We start from the raw sequence: 15,694 nt of genomic DNA, 5'->3' as shown, positions 1-15,694 counted from the left end.
TAGATGAAGGTAGAGCAGTTGATGCCGTATACATGGATTTTAGTAAGGCTTTTGATAAGGTTCCCCATGGTCGGCTCATGAAGAATGTAAGGAGGTGTGGGATAGAGGGAAATTTGGCCAATTGGATAAGTAACTGGCTATCACATAGAAGACAGAGGGTGGTGGTGGATGGAAAATTTTCAGACTGGAGACCAGTTACCAGCGGTGTACCATAGGGATCAGTGCTGGGTTCTCTGCTATTTGTGATTTTTATCAATGACTTGGAGGAGGGGGCTGAAGGGTGGGTCAGTAAATTTGCTGACGACACCAAGATTGGTTGAGTAGTGGATGAGGTGGAGGACTGTTGTAGGCTGCAAAGAGACATTGACAGGATGTAGAGCTGGGCCGAAAAATGGCAGATGGAGTTTACCCCTGATAAATGCGAGGTGATTCATTTTGGTCGAAAAAAATGTGAATGCGGATTACAGGGTCAACGGCAGGGGTTCTGAGGAATGTGGAGGAACAGAGAGATCTTGGGGTTCATGTCCACAGATCTCTGAAGATTGCCACTCAAGTGGATAGAGCCGTGAAGAAGGCTTATAGTGTGTTAGCTTTTATTAACAGGGGGCTTGAGTTTAAGAGCCGCGGGGTTATGCTGCAACTATACATGACCCTGGTGAGACCACATTTGGAGTATTGTGTGCAGTTCTGGTCACCTCATTATAGGAAGGATGTGGAAGCATTAGAAAGGGTGCAAAGGAGATTTACCAGAATGCTGCCTGGTTTGCAGGAAATGTCTTCTGAGGAAAGGTTGAGGGAGCTAGGGCTTTTCTCTTTGGAGCGGAGGAGGATGAGAGGCGACTTAATAGAGGTTTATAAGATGATGAGGGGGATAGATAGAGTGGACGTTCAGAGACTATTTCCTCTGGTGGATGTAGCTGTTACAAGGGGGCATAACTATAAGATTCAGGGTGGGAGATATAGGAGGGATGTCCGAGGTAGGTTCTTTACTCAGAGCGTGGTTAGGGTGTGGAATGGACTGCCTGCTGTGATAGTGGAGTCGGACACTTTAGGAACTTTCAAGCGGTTATTGGATAGGCACATGGAGCACACCAGAATGACACGGAGTGGGATAGCTTGATCTTGGTTTCGGACAATGCTCGGAACAACATCGAGGGCCGAAGGGCCTGTTCTGTGCTATACTGTTCTATGTTCTATGTCTGGCAGCATCTGTTTGGAGAGAAAAGAGCTAACTTTTTGAGTCCAGTTGACCCCAAAGGTTTTCCAGCATTTTCTCTTTGGTTTCAGATTCTAGCATATGCAGCAATTTGCTTTCCTCCAGTTTGTGTTGGGCTTCACTGGAATGTTGCAGCAGGCCAAGGACAGAAACGTGAGCATGAAAGCAAAATGTTGAATTGAAATGGTGTGGTAGTCAGTATTAGGGGTATTACGGTACCTAGGTTGAGGCTGTAAGATAATTGGTGTGGGAGGTACCTGAGACAGCAAGATCATTGGTGAAACCTGCCTGCTGGTTCCGCCCAGTAAGGCGGAGTATAAGAGTCTGTGTCTCCCTAGCAGCTGCATTCTGTACCTGCGCTGCTGGGGGAAACATCTAGTCCAATAAAGCCTTCAATTGTCATCCAATCTCGCTTCTGGAGTCATTGATCCGAGCATCAAATGGCAAGCGGCAGGAAGGTCTGGGTCACGCTTGCGGGCTGAGTGAAGGTGTTCCGCAAAGCGGCCACCCAATCCATGCATTATTAATGTTCTGAGGCATATGTTCAGATCTCCCCACAGTAGCTGGTGGAATTCAGTGAATAAAAACACAGAATTGAATACTAAACTATCATCATTGTTGCAAGAATCTATCTGGTTCAAAGTGTCCTTTTAGAGATAAAAATCCACCATCGTTACCCGGTCTGGACTACATGTGACTCCTGGTTGACTCTTAATTGCCCTCTGAAATGGACTAGCAAGCCACTCAGTTCAAGGGCAGTTAGGGATGGGCAACAAATGCTGGCCTTGCCAGCAATGCTCATCCCACAAAATATTTTTTTTAAATGGTTGGTAGTGATGGTATTATGAGGTTTATTGTGTCATTCTGTGAACCACGCTTGTGTCTGAGTGTAAATAATTTAATTAAATAAAGACAGATTGTCTACAAAGTTTAGGATATCAAAGGAATGTAGGTGTTCAAGGCATGCATTTGAAGTAAGGATGGCAAGTTAATTTTCTATAAGTAAATACGCAAAGGGTAGAAATTTAACATGGGAGATAAGTAAAGGTTTAGATTTTTAGGTGTTAAATTAGAAAGGGGAGTGAAAGAGTTTGCAACTTGGAAAATGTCACATTAAATATTTGACCTGAAAGTGGAGGCGATCGGGAGAACATGAAAGGTTTTTATATTCTGAGAATGAGAAGTTTCAAATAAGGACTAAGGACAGTGGAGTCAAAGATGAAAGAGACAGAAAGATATTTTAGGAGAGATTTGGGAGCTCGGATGGAGTGGCGATGTGAGACTTCCTGGGGTGCTGCTGTATGTTGGGCAAGGAGCTGAAGCAGCCAACCCTGAAAAGTGTCTGTTTTTCAGAAAGCAGGGTTGCGTTTTGAAGTTTGTTGAATTTCCACAGCAAAGTGGGACAGAGTGAACAGTCCAGTAATATACTTTTCCTGCAACAGCAGTGGGCTTGCTTTGTTGGAATATCACTCATTTTTGTAGTTAAACATCTATAAAGGAGTATTGCCTAAAGGATATTTACTTGTGTGTCTGACCATGCCGAGGGTCTTTTTGGGGGGAATATTTTGTATGCCTAATTTTAACTGTGTAAATGTAAGCAGGGGCTGTTTAGCACAGGGCTAAATCGCTGGCTTTGAAAGCAGACCAAGGCAGGCCAGCAGCACGGTTCGATTCCCGTACCAGCCTCCCCGAACAGGCGCCGGAATGTGGTGACTAGGGGCTTTTCACATTAACTTCATTTGAAGCCTACTTGTGACAATAAGCGATTTTCATTTCATCATTTCATTCATTCTTTTGTGTGTATATTATCTTTTCTTTTGTTAATCAATGTTTTAATTTAAAGTTCAAAATCCCAAAAGTGTTACTGGAACTCACAGCTTCTGATTTCAGTAAACGCATAGTCTTGTGGTCAGAATACAAAACAAAAAGCATTATGATAAGTGGGCCAAGTGTCCCTTCGGAATTTGGTTTGTACGGTAATTCCCATCTGCTGGATCATAACAGTCGGCATTTGTAAAATCTTTGTTCCATCGGGGCAGAACGGTAGCATTGTGGATAGCACAATTGCTTCACAGCTCCAGGGTCCCAGGTTCGATTCCGGCTTGGGTCACTGTCTGTGCGGAGTCTGCACATCCTCCCCGTGTGTGCGTGGGTTTCCTCTGGGTGCTCCGGTTTCCTCCCACAGTCCAAAGATGTGCAGGTTAGGTGGATTGGCCATGATAAATTGCCCTTAGTGTCCAAAATTGTCCTTAGTATTGGGTGGGGTTACTGGGTTATGGGGATAGGGTGGAGGTGTTGACCTTGGGTGGGGTGCTCTTTCCAAGAGCTGGTGCAGACTCGATGGGCTGAATGGCCTCCTTCTGCACTGTAAATTCTATGAAATCTCAGAGAATAATTATTATATGCAACCAGCTCCTTCCACATTCAGTGGAATCATAGAATCCCTACAATGCAGAAGGAGGCCATTAGGCCGATCGAGTCTGCACCGACCCTCTGAAATAACACCCTACCTGGGCCCCCTCCCCCGCCCTATGACGCCACCTAACCTAAGGGACACAAAGGGGCGATTTATCATGGCGAATCCACCGAACATGCACATCTTTGGACTGTGGGAGGAATCCAGAGCACCCGGAGGAAACCCCGCACACACGGGGAGAACGTGTAGACTCCGCACAGACAGTCCACCGGTGCAGACGTGATGGGTCAAATGGCCTCCTTCACTGTAGGGATTCTATGAATTCATCAAAACTGGGAGAAGTTTGAGGTGTAACCAATTATAAGAAGTACAACTGGATTTGGGGGGTACAAGAGGAAAGATGGAAGAGTGGTGGAGAGCGGGAGAAATAAAATGATGGAAGGCAGAGAGAGATGGCAATGGGGCAGGTAGCGGATCAAAAGCTGGAGCTGTAAACGGCAGCAGCCTTCCTGAGTCCACTCCGCTATTCACTAATCTCTGATTGTGGTCGCAACTCCGCTTTCCTTCGTACTTCCTGTACCCTATGGGAGCCAATCTGAACTAAATGGAGACGAGGGTAAGATCTATATTGGGATATGCCTTGCGTCTTTGAGCAAGGTGCAACTGATTGGTGAAGTATCCGTGAATACTTAACGTTCTTTTAAGCAGCATCCTGTCCTCCCCAGCAGCTGCACATGTCATAGGCAGGAGCTGAGAAACTCCCTTGTTCCTGATTGTGGTGCTTGGCAGCAGGACTGTGTGATAGTTATGGTTTGCTACCATCCTCTGCAACCTCCATTTCCCTTTGTGGCAAGAATTTTAAAAAGGGAAATGATCGTTCTAGTTGAAAAATGTTTGCTGATGGTTTTTTATTAATTTGTGATCAATATGATGATGAAGAGAATGTAAAGAGATGATGCATATGATAAATCCAAGATTAAGGAGCTGTTCATTGGCAGCGCCACTTTAAACACTGTCTCAGCACAATTTTGCCAATAGTTAATCCATAGACTAAAATATTGTGCGCTTAACAGTTAATCTGCTAAAACGTACAGAACATTATTTTGCTTACATCTTCTAAGAATTCACTTATGACAACAACATTCATAAATGTAGAACCCACAGGAGAATTATCTGATAGGATTTGACACCAGATCACATAAGGAGGTATTAACACAGGTGTCGAATAGCTTGGTCGAGGAGCAACGCAAGCACGATAGCATAGTGGTTAGCACAGTTGCTTCACAGCTCCAGGGTCCCAGGTTCGATTCCCAGCTGGGTTACTGTCTGTGTGGAGTTTGCACGCTCTCCCCGTGTCTGCGTGGGTTTCCTCTGGGTGCTCCAGATTCCTCCCACAATCCAAAGATGTGCTGGTTAGGTGGATTGGCCATGCTAAATTGTCCTTCGTGTCCAAAAAATGTTAAGTGGGGTTGATGGGTTACGGGGATAGGGTAGACACGTGGGCTTCAGTAGGGTGCTCTTTGTAAGGGCCGGTGCAGACTCGATGGGCCGAATGTCCACCTTCTGCACTGTAAATTCTATGAAATCTGTGTAAGGCTGTAGAGGCTTAGGGAGGGAATTGGGGCTGAGACAGGTGAAAGGTCATATGCAAGCAGTGGAAAATCAAGAATGCACAAAGAAGGTTATAGGACTGGACTGGGAGGTAACGTGGGTCAGTGATCACAGTGGGTGATGTGTGAATGGGAGTTGGTGCCAGTTAGAGTATGGCAGTAGAGTTTTGGATGAGCTGTAAGGTTCGAGTCCGATCATGAGAATCTGGACATAACAATGGTGCAGGTTTCAGCAACAGGCAGGCTGAGGCTGGGATGAACGACATGGCATTGGAAATAGGTGGTCTTGATGATAGATAATGGCAAGCAACGGGAAGGATTCTGTGCGCATTCAGGACCCTGACCTTCCTGTTGCTTGCCATTTTAACAAAAGACCCTGCTCCCATGTGCACATGTCTGTCCTTGGCCTGTTGCAATGTTCCAGTGAAGCTCAACGCAAACTGAAGGAACAACATCTCATCTTCCGGTTAAGCACGCTACAGCCTTCCGGTCTCAACATTGAATTCAACAACTTCAGATGATTAGCTCTACCCCACCTCGACCCATTTGTTTTCATCCTCTTTCATTTTAACTGTCTTTTACCATTTCATTCTCTCTTGTCTTTCTTCATATATAATTAACTCCCCCCAATCTTATCCACTTTTCCTTGCCCTTTCTCCCCTTTGCTTCCCCCTTCCCCTGGCCCCGCATCTATTTCTGTCACGGTTTACCCTCTGATGTTAGTTTCTCTGCTGTTTGGCCTTTCACACCTTTTGTTCTGTCTGGGGACTGCCATTAGCAATCTTTCCCCTTGGTTTCTGTGGCCATTAGCATGCGGCTATGACTCATCTTCCATTCTCACTCCACAGAATAAATATTTCCCACTTTCTTTGTCTTATAGCTTTGACAAAGGGTCATCTGGACATGAAACGTTAGCTCTTTTCTCTCCCTACAGATGCTGCCAGACGTGCAGATTTTCCAGCATTTTCTCTTTGGTTTCAGATTCCAGCATCCGCAGTAATTTGCTTTTATAAATATCAGTTGGACTGAATCACCTTTTTCAGTGCTGTATGTTCAGTGTAATTCCGTGTAACATGTTTTGAGGTAACATTAAAAACACAACCTTGTCCTCTGCTGAGTGATCGCAGAACCTATACAGGCCACATGGTGTCACACTTGGTGTAACATTCAGTGTAAGGGCCCTTCCTGCTGATTCTTATTTCTTTTATTTTGTCCTTATCGTATTTGGTCCATGGATCGTTAATGGAGACAGGCCTTTTAAGTTGAGCAGAGGAAGTAAGGAACTCCTGTCAAAATAGAGGGTGGCACAATGGTTAGCACTGCTGCCTCACAGTGCCGAGGACCCGACTTCGATCCCAGCCCCAGGTCACTGTCCATGTGGAGTTTGCACATTCTTCCCGTGTCTGTGTGTGTCTCACCCCCACAACCTTCCCTAAAGGACATCAGTGAACCAGATGGTTTTTTTTTAACGACAATTGATGATGGTTTCATGGTCATCGTTAGACGTTTAATTCCAGATTTAAAAAAAAAATCAAATTCCCTATCTGTCGTGGTAGGATTTGAACCCAGGACCCCAAAGCAGTACCCTGGGTGACTGGATTATTGGTCCAGTGACAAGACCACTGCACCACCAAGGTGCAACAAAGTACCTCACAAAATGTTAAGTCTTAAGTTAAGACCCATGGTGTTGGAGGCAGTATATTGGCATGGGTAGAAAATGGGCTAATGGGCAGGAAACGACGAGTGGGGATAAGGGATTATTTTTCAGGTTGGTGACCTGTAACCAGTGGGGCTCCACAGGGATCAGTGTTGGGACCACAACTGTTTACAATATGTATCAATGACTTGGAGGAAGGAAGTGAATGTACTGTAGTCACATTTGCGCATTTGCAGGCAACACAAAAATAGGTGGAAAGGCAAGTTACGAGAGGGATACAAACAGTTTGCAAAGAGATATTGATAAGTTAAGTAAGTTGACAAATGGCGTATAATGTGGGAAAACGTGAAGTTCATTTTGGAAGGGAGAATAAATGAACAGAGTATTACTTAAATGGAGAGAAACTGCAGAAAGCTGCAACACAAAGGGACTTTGGAGGGGGGGGGACTTGTGCACAAAGCACAGAAAGCTAGCACACTGGGGCAGCAGGTAATCAGGAAGGTTAATGGAATGTTGACCCTTATTTCTGGGGGGTTGGAGTTCCAGAGTGGGGAAGTCTTGCCGCAACTGTACAAGGTACTGGTGAGACCACATCTGGAGCACTGGGAGCAGTTTTGATCCCATTATTTAAGGAAAGATATTTTTCATTGGAGGATTTTCAGAGAAGGTTCACTGGGATGATCCCTGGTCTGGAGGAATTGTCTTCTGAGCAAAGGTTAAACAGGTTGGGATTCTACTCATTGGAATTTAGAAGAATGAGAGGTGATCTCATTGAAACATGTCGGATTCTTGAGGGGCTGACAGGGTAAATGCTGAGAGGATATTTCCGCCTCATGGGAGAGTCTAGGACCCGAGAGCGGAGTCTCAGAATAAAGGGGAGCCAATTTAAAACTCAAATGAGGAGGAATTTCCTCTCTCGGAGGATAGTGAGTCTGTGAATCTCCTCGTCACAGAGAGCTGTGGGGACAGAGTCCGTGTGTATATTTAAGGCTAAGATAGATTCTTGATCAGTCAGAGAATCGAGGGTTACAGGGAAAGGGCAGGAAAGTGGACGTGAGGAATTTCGGATCAGCCATGATCACATTGAATGGTGCAGGAGGCTCGAGGGGCCGAATGGCCTCCTCCTGTTCCTGTTTCTCATGGTCCTAAACGCAGAACCTTGTGATTCAGAGGTGAGAATGGGGCCAACTGAACCACAGCTGTGATTGTTTATAAAATATTGTTTATTATGAATTTTAGAAATCATGGAGGAAGAAAAAGCCTAAATATCTCCTTTTTACCTGCAACCTTACCCTGTGGTAGATTTAATTCTATTTATCAAATATTCACAGTTTAGCAACAAAAATAGAAATGTATGATCTTTTGGACAAGTGTCTTGCTGAGGTACCAGTGTTAAAAGTAGAAGTGGTATAAAGGAAGCAACTGACTCGTGATTCAGTTAACCAAATGCCTTTGTGACCAGAAGGCCTCTGATGTGTTTTTAAAAAATATATATTTTATTCTAATTTTTCGGCCAAACACAACGGTACAAAGGTTTTTCCCCTTTTACAACAATAAAACAATATAAATAACAGTGACCATTTTTAACAAATAAATAATATATAAACTAAATGGCAACTGCCATAACAAAAATAATAACTCTCCCAAATAATAAAATCAAACAATCCAATATAAATAACCAAGTACAAATATCTATACAAAAGCACCCCTGAGGCCCCCCCCCCCGGTCGCTGCTGTTACCTTCCCATTTCTTTTTATCGTTCTGCGAGGTAGTTAATGAACGGTTGCCACCGCCTGGTGAACCCTTGAGCCGAACCCCTTAGTGCAAACTTTATCCGTTCTAGTTTTATAAACCCTGCCATGTCGTTTATCCAGGTCTCCACGCCCGGGGGTTTGGCTTCCTTCCACATAAGCAATATCCTTTGCCGGGCTACTAGGGAGGCAAAGGCCAAGACATCAGCCTCGCTCGCCTCCTGCACTCCCGGCTCTTCTGCAACCCCAAATATAGCCAACCCCCAGCTTGGCTCGACCCGGACCCCCACCACCTTCGAAAGCACATTTGCCACCCCCACCCAGAACCCCTGCAGTGCCGGGCATGACCAAAACATGTGGGTGTGGTTTGCTGGGCTTCTCGAGCATCTCCCACACCTATCCTTTACCCCGAAAAATTTACTGAGCCTTGCCCCGGTCATATGCGCCCTGTGCAAAACCTTGAATTGTATCAGGCTAAGCCTGGCGCACGAGGACAAAGAGTTTACCCTACGTAGGGCATCTGCCCACAGCCCTTCTTCAATCTCTTCCCCCAGCTCTTCTTCCCATTTTCCCTTCAGCTCATCCACCATGATCTCCCCCTCGTCTCTCATTTCCCTGTATATATCCGACACCCTACCATCCCCCACCCATGTCCCTGAGATCCCTCTATCCTGAATTTCCTGCGTCGGGAGCTGTGGGAATTCCCTCACCTGTTGCCTCGCAAAAGGCCTCAATTGCATGTACCGAAATGCATTCCCTTGGGGCAACCCATATTTTTCCGTCAGCGCTCCCAGACTCGCAAACGTCCCGTCTAAGAACAGATCCCTCAGTTGCACAATCCCAGCTCTCTGCCATGCTCTAAATCCCCCATCTATTCTCCCCGGGGCAAACCTATGATTATTTCTTATCGGGGACCGCACCGAGGCTCCCGTCATTCCCCTATGTCGTCTCCACTGCCCCCAAATTTTCAGTGTTGCCACCACTGGACTTGTGGTGTATTTCTTCGGGGAGAACGGCAACGGCGCCGTCGCCAGTGCTTGTAGGCTGGTTCCTTTGCAGGACGCCATCTCCAATCTCTTCCACGCCGCTCCCTCCCCTTCTCCCATCCACTTACACACCAGTGAGATATTGGCGGCCCAGTAGTACTCACTTAAGCTCGGTAGTGCCAGTCCCCCCCCCTATCCCTGCTACGCTGCAAAAACCCCCTCCTCACTCTCGGGGTCTTCCCAGCCCACACAAAACTCATGACACTTTTCTCGATTTTCTTTAAAAAAGCCTTCGTGACCATCACCGGGAGGCACTGAAACACAAAAAGGAATCTCGGGGGGACTACCATTTTGACCGCCTGCACCCTACCCACCAGTGACAGGGGCACCATGTCCCATCTCTTAAAATCCTCCTCCATCTGTTCCACCAATCGTGTTAGATTAAGCCTATGTAAGGTTCCCCAACTCCTGGCTATCTGAATCCCTAAGTACCGGAAATCTCTTGTTATCTTCCTCAGCGGTAAGTCATCTATTCCCCTGCTCTGCTCCCCCGGATGCACCACAAACAACTCACTCTTCCCCATATTCAATTTGTACCCCGAGAATTCCCCAAACTCCCTGAGTGTCTGCATTATCTCAGGCATCCCCTCCATTGGGTCCGCAACATACAGCAATCAATCATCTGCATACAATGATACCCGGTGTTCTTCTCCTTCCCTGAGTACTCCCCTCCACTTCCTGGAGCCCCTCAGTGCTATGGCCAGGGGCTCAATTGCCAATGCAATCAGTAACGGAGACAGGGGACACCCCTGCCTCGTCCCTCTATAAAGACGGAAATAGTCAGACCTCTGCCTGTTCGTGATCACACTTGCCACCGGGGCCCTATATAGCAGCTGTACCCATCCAATAAACCCTTCTCCAAGGGAAATGAGCCTGTAGGACCCACACTGCAACGGGTCTTTTTCCTTCTTCAAAAGTAACGATACCGTCGCCTCCGACATAGTCGGGGGCAACTTCCCCCTTTCCCTGGCCTCATTAAAGGTTCTCGTCAAAAGCGGGGCCAGTAGGTCCATATATTTCCTAAAAAATTCCACCGGGAACCCATCCGGTCCCGGGGCCTTCCCCGCCTGCATGCTCCCAATCCCCTTTACCACCTCCTCCACCTCAATCTAAGCTCCCAGTCCCGCCCTCTCCTGCTCCTCCACCTTCGGGAATTCCAGCTGATCCAGGAAATGCATCATTCCCTCCTTCCCTTCCGGGGGCTGAGCCTTATACAACCTCTCATAGAATGCCTTGAACACCCCGTTCGCTCTCTCCGCCCCCCGTTCCATCTCTCCCTCCTCATCTCTCACCCCACCTATCTCCCTCGCCGCTCCCCTCTTCCTCAATTGTTGGGCCAGTAGCCGACTCGCCTTCTCTCCATACTCATACTGTACACCCTGTGCCCTCCTCCACTGTGCCTCTGCCTTACCCGTGGTCAGCAGGTCAAATTCCACATGTAACCTTTGTCTTTCCCTGTACAGTCCCTCCTCCGGTGCCTCTGCATATTGCCTGTCCACCCTCAGAAGTTCTCTCAACAATCGCTCCCTTTCTTTACTCTCTTGCTTCCCTTTATGTGCCCTTATGGATATCAGTTTCCCTCTGACCACCGCCTTCAACGCCTCCCAGACCACTCCCACCTGAACCTCTCCGTTGTCATTAAGCTCCAAGTACCTTTCGATACACCCCCTCACCCTTAGACATACCCCCTCATCCGCCAATAAGCCCATATCCATTCTCCAGAGTGGGTGCTGTTCTTTTTCCTCTCCTACCTCCAGATCTACCCAATGTGGAGCGTGGTCCGAGATGGCTATGGCCGTATACTCCCTCCCTGTCACCTTCGGAATCAGTGCCCTTCCCAGGACAAAAAAGTCTATCCGTGAATATACCTTGTGAACATGGGAGAAAAATGAGAACTCCTTACTCCTAGGCCTAAGAAATCTCCAGGGGTCTACTCCTCCCATCTGCTCCATGAAGTCCTTAAGCACCTTGGCCGCTGCCGGCCTCCTCCCGGTCCTGGACCTCGACCGGTCCAACCCTGGATCAAGCACCGTATTGACGTCTCCCCCCCCCATTACCAACTTTCCCGCCTCCAGGTCTGGAATACGCCCCAACATACTCCTCATGAAGTTTGCATCATCCCAGTTCGGGGCGTATACGTTCACCAGAACCACCACCTCCCCTTGCAATCTGCCACTCACCATCACGTATCTACCCCCACTGTCCGCCACTATGGTCTTTGCCTCAAACAGTACCTGTTTCCCCACTAAAATAGCCACCCCCCTATGCTTCGCATCTAAACCCGAATGAAACACCTTCCCCACCCATCCTTTACGTAGTCTGACCTGGTCTGTCAGTTTCAGATGCGTCTCCTGCAACATAACCACATCTGCCTTTAATTTCTTTAGGTGTGCAAGTACCCGTGCCCTTTTAATCGGCCCGTTCAGCCCTCTCACGTTCCACGTGATCAGCCGGGTTGGGGGGCTCTTTACCCCCCCCCCCCTTGTCGACTAGCCATCCCCTTTTTTAACCCAGCTCCTCACCCGGTTCCCACGTACCCGTATATCCCACCGACGGTGCCCTCCCGTCTCAACCACCCCGCCTCATAACAACTCCCCCTTCCCCTTAGCAGCAGCAACCCAGTTAACCCCCCCCCCCCCGCTAGATCCCCCTCTAGCGTAGTTACACCCCCCATGTTGCTCCCAGAAGTCAGCAAACTCTGGCTGACCTCGGCTTCCCCGTTTGCCCTCGGCCCCTCACTGTGCGAGGCCCCCTCCTTCCTGCGCCCCTGTTCACTCCATAATTACCATAGCGCGGGAGCAAAGCCCGCGTTTCCCACTCGGCCCCGCCCCTAATGGCGCAGTTCCCTTCTCCTTCCCCTTTCCTTCCCACCGGCGCCCACAGTTCCTCACCCCCCCCCCAACGAGGGGAAGAGAGAAAAGTTACAGAATTGAAAAATTAACAAATTGAAAAAAAACATCCCCCCCCCCCCCTTCCCCTTCCTCGCCCCACATAATCACCCCACCACTTTATCCCAGAAGCTCTTTCTCTCGCCAGACTATTCCAGCTTCTCGTCCACAATGAATGCCCATGCCTCTTCTGCCGTCTCAAAGTAGTGGTGCTTCCCTTGGTGTGTGACCCACAGTCTCGCCAGTTGCAACATTCCAAATTTAACCTTTTTGTGAAGCACCGCCTTAGCCCGATTGAAACTTGCCCTCCTTCTCGCCACCTCCGCACTCCAATCCTGGTATACGCGGATCACCGCGTTCTCCCACCTACAGTTCCAAGTTTTCTTCGCCCATCTTAGGACCATCTCCCTGTCGTTGTAGCGGTGAAACCTCACCACGATGGCTCGAGGTATTTCTCCAGCCTTTGGTCTTCGTGCCAGAACTCGATAAGCTCCCTCCACCTCTAACGGGCCCGTCGGGGCCTCCGATCCCATTAGCGAGTGAAGCATCGTGCTTACATATGCCCCGACGTCCGCCCCCTCTGCGCCTTCGGGAAGACCCAGGACTCTTAAATTCTTCCTCCTCGAATTATTCTCCAGGGCTTCCAACCTCTCCACGCACCTTTTATGCTGTGCCTCGTGCGTCTCTGTCTTCACCATCAGGCCCTGTATTTCATCTTCATTTTCAGCAGCCTTTGCCTTCACGACCCGAAGCTCCAGGTCCTGGGTCCTCTGCGCCTCCTTTAGCCCTTCAATCGCCTGTAGCATCGGGGCCAACACCTCCTTCTTCAGCTCTTCCACGCAGCGCCGCAGGAACTCTTGTTGCTCCGGGCCCCATACCAAACGGCCACCTTCCGACGCCATCTTGCTTCGAGCGTCCCTTCCTTGCCGCTGCTCCAAAGGATCCACTGCAATCCGGCCGCTATCCTCTCCATTTTCCATATATATCCGGGGGGATTCCCTTCTATTTCACCGCACAGTGATTTTGGCCATTAAAAATTGCCATTGGGGCTCCTATCAAGAGCCCAAAAGTCCGTTCCAACGGGAGCTGCCGAAACGTGCGACTTAGCTGGTCATCGCCGCACCCGGAAGCCCGTTTTTTTTAAACATAAACTTAGAGTATCCAATTATTTTTCTTTCCAATTGAGGGGCAATTTAGCGTAGCCAATCCACCTACCCTGCACACCTTTTTGGGTTGTGGGGGTGAGACCCACGCGGACACGGGGAGAATGTGCAAACTCCACACGGACAGTGACCAGGGGCCGGGATTGAATCTGGGTCCTCAGCGCCGTGAGGCAGCAGTGCTAACCAATGTGTCGCCCTCTCCGATGTGGTTTTTATTTGGTATCTAGTTAATGGTCAAAAGCTTTCCCTCACGTAAGCAAGATCTTGCCCTTAGTTTGTATGTTAATAATTCATTAAGTTCAGCACAGAATGTTAGGGCTGGTGATTAACAATGGAAGTAGGTTTTTAACCGTTGATAATTGTTAATCTCCCTGACCCAGGTTATGGTCTTGAAGCTAACTTCAAATTTGTGGATGTCACTAATTTAGGAGGTACACAAATTAGATGGGGGGGGAGTAAGTTACACAGTTAGAAAAATTGAATGATTGCACAGAACTGTGGTAAATGGAGTTCAAGAGAAAAATCATAATCTTTTCCTGAAAGTGAGAAACGAGGAGCTATGACAGAGGAAAGGGATTTGGGTGTGTAGGGATGCAAATCACTAAAAGAGAAAACGGATGGCTCCGAAATGTAATCGTAAGTGGAATTTATCTCCGTGGTGGGAACATTCAAGGGAGAGAAGTCCTGTTTCAAAGAGTTTTGGTCGGACTCCATCTGAAATAACTGTGTTCAGTTTAAGGCACTGACCCCTCAGGAAAAATATATCTGCCTTAGAAGAGGTGCCGAATGATACTGGGGCTAAATCTGGTTGGGTTGTAACAACATGACTTGTATTTCCTCGAGTTTAGAAAATTGAGGATTGATTTGATTGAAGTGTTCAAATATGATTAATAAATTCAATAGTGGAGAGAGGGAGTCCAGAACAAGGGAATGTAACCCTAAAATTTGTGCAGGAAGCACTTCTTCACACGCTGGGTTGTAGATATCTGGAACACACTCACAAAGATGTTGAGACTGGGGGGTATTAGTTGAAAATTTTGAAACTGAGATTGATAGAATGGTGTTGAGTAAGGGGATTATTTTATTCGCTCATGGGGCAGGGGTGTCGCAGGCTATTCCCCTCCCTTATTGCCCTTGAGGGGTCAGTTAAGAGTCAACAACATTGCTGTGGGTCTGGAGTCACACGTAGGCCAGACCGGGTAAGGACGGCAGATTTCCTTTCCTAAAGGATATTAGCGAACCAGATGGGTTTTTCCGACTGGTTTCATGGTCATCATTAGACTTTTTAATTCCATATATTTTATTGAGTTTAGATTCCTGCCGGTGATGGAACCAAGATGGCTAGATGGAGTTGAGCTACAGATCAGCACTGGCCAAATGATGGCACAGACTCCAGTGGCTATTTCTCCTGTCCACACGTGTCAGTTTGCCCTAGTGACATTATTCATGAGTGAACCTTGATTTGATAGTGTCAGCACTTTATTTAAATAGAGGCTTATCTGTTCCTCACCTGATATCCAAGGATGTTCATTTGCAATTGGGATTCCTGGATCGCAGTCAGAAGTGAGAATATCGGTTAACTTCCAATCCAAGAGCATCGCTTGTAGCTCGACCCAGACTTCATATCAAACCTAATTTAGTCTGATGAATAGGTTCAGCTACTCTCTGAATAAACTGAGCCATTGAGAGAGGCAGCCATGGAAAATAAACACGGCTGACTTTTAACTCCTGCTCTGAATGTTTATACTGGATTTTATTGGGAAGTGGAAGAGCTCCCACAGTCCACAGGTCTCCACTTTTACTCTGTTAAAAAGAAGCAGTAGGTTTTGAAACTTCATGGGCTGGGTTCTCTGTTTTTGGGACTATGTCCCCCCGGCGTCAATACTCTGGACTTTCACACCAGAAAAACTGTCGTGAAAGGGCCACATATTCCGAGCCCTGTAGGG

At 47.6% G+C, this 15,694-nt stretch overlaps 1 protein-coding gene across 9 annotated transcripts in view; it reads left to right on the top strand.

Moving 5' to 3' along the window:
- rmc1 (regulator of MON1-CCZ1) overlaps positions 1-15,694 on the top strand; it is a 95,735-nt gene that overhangs the window by 18,555 nt on the left and 61,486 nt on the right. The window lies entirely within an intron of this gene.

The sequence above is a fragment of the Scyliorhinus torazame genome, chromosome 11, assembly GCF_047496885.1.
Source record: "Scyliorhinus torazame isolate Kashiwa2021f chromosome 11, sScyTor2.1, whole genome shotgun sequence".
In the NCBI taxonomy this organism is placed as follows: domain Eukaryota; kingdom Metazoa; phylum Chordata; class Chondrichthyes; order Carcharhiniformes; family Scyliorhinidae; genus Scyliorhinus; species Scyliorhinus torazame.
Note: the sequence above shows the minus strand (reverse complement) of the source record. Positions and strands in the feature narration are given on the sequence as shown.